This window comes from Dipodomys ordii, unplaced genomic scaffold, assembly GCF_000151885.1.
Source record: "Dipodomys ordii isolate 6190 unplaced genomic scaffold, Dord_2.0 Scaffold37, whole genome shotgun sequence".
NCBI classification, from domain to species: Eukaryota; Metazoa; Chordata; class Mammalia; order Rodentia; family Heteromyidae; genus Dipodomys; species Dipodomys ordii.
This window is the reverse complement of record NW_012267253.1, coordinates 11,502,018-11,503,450: the sequence shown is the minus strand read 5'-3', so window position 1 is coordinate 11,503,450 and position 1,433 is coordinate 11,502,018.

Here is a 1,433-nt window from a genome sequence, read left to right as displayed (position 1 = left end):
TCTTGCATGAATTTCTTTACTTTCTTAATTTGGTGTTCAGTGTTTATTCTCAAATTACTGAGTTGATTGGTTATGGTTTCCTTGGACTTCCATTCCTTCTGTTGGGCTCCATTCTGCATTCCCTTTGTCGTCTCCCTGAATTCTTCCAGCTCTCTGTTTATGGATTCCATGAATGCCGCTATTGATCTTGTCTATTCTCGTCCTGCCCTTGCAATTCCTGTATTACTCTTGATTAGCTTCCTCTCGTTCATGCAATTCCTGTAGTTCTCTTTGATTGTTCTCAGCCTGCTCACACAATTCCTGTTTCTCTTTGACTGTTCTCAGCCTGCTCATGCAATTCCTTTATTTCTCTTTGACTGTTTTCAAACTGCTCTCACAATGCCTGTATTAGTCTTTGAGTAGTTCCCTCATGCTCATGAGATTCCTGTATTGATATTTGGCTTGCCTCCTCTCACTCCCTATCATGCTCACAATGAGTCCTTAGCAGGTTTTCAATCTTTTCATTCAGCATATTTACCAGTATTGTTTGTAGAGCTTTTTGGGAATTTTCCTCTCGATTATTCATTATCTGTTCTGTAACCTGATTATCATGAGTGGGAGTTGAGATACCTGGAGTTGCCATTTTACTTGTGCTTTTTTGACTAGTTCTGCCCATTTGGTATGAAAGTAACACCAATTTAGTGCTTGAACACTATTTTAAGGCAAACATCAACCTGTAGTTGCACAGTCAAAATGGCTGCAGATAAAATCTAGTTCAACAGATACAATCTATTCAATGTCAAACAACTATGGATTAATGGGCTAAGAATAGCAAAGGAGAATTTGGCGAACCAGAAATTATTAGGTTTAGGGAGAAATGTATGGAAAACTGGAAATAGGGGAATGTGGTGAGGTAAAAGGAGAGTGAATTTAACCAAGTCCTAATCTCAGCGAGGGAAATGGATTGGACAGAATAATAGGAAAGAGATTAAAAAAAGAGAGAAAAAAACAAGAAAAAATGGAAAAAAAATTAAATTTAAAGAGTAAAACTTTTAAAACTTATGTAAATTTAAGAAATGACATTGAGAGAGGAAAAGGATAGGATGAGAGGAGGGGAGGGATAGAAAGGAGACATGAAAAACTAAAAAGTAAAAATTCTAAAATTAGATAATACTGCTACTAAAGAAGTTAAACCTAACAGGTTGTGAATTGAGTAATAAATTTCTGGATTAAGTATGTACACAATGGGGGATAAGGTTGAATAATTGATGATGGGTATATATCTGGGAATGAGTAGAACAGCAATTAATTCACACAAAAAAAGAAAAATAAAAAAAAGAAAAGAATAAAAAAGGACCAAAAGGTCAAAAGATATTTTTTTAAAAAAGCACACACACACATATACACCTAAAATAAAAATTATGAGAGAAAAAAGATTAATAGAAAACAATTTT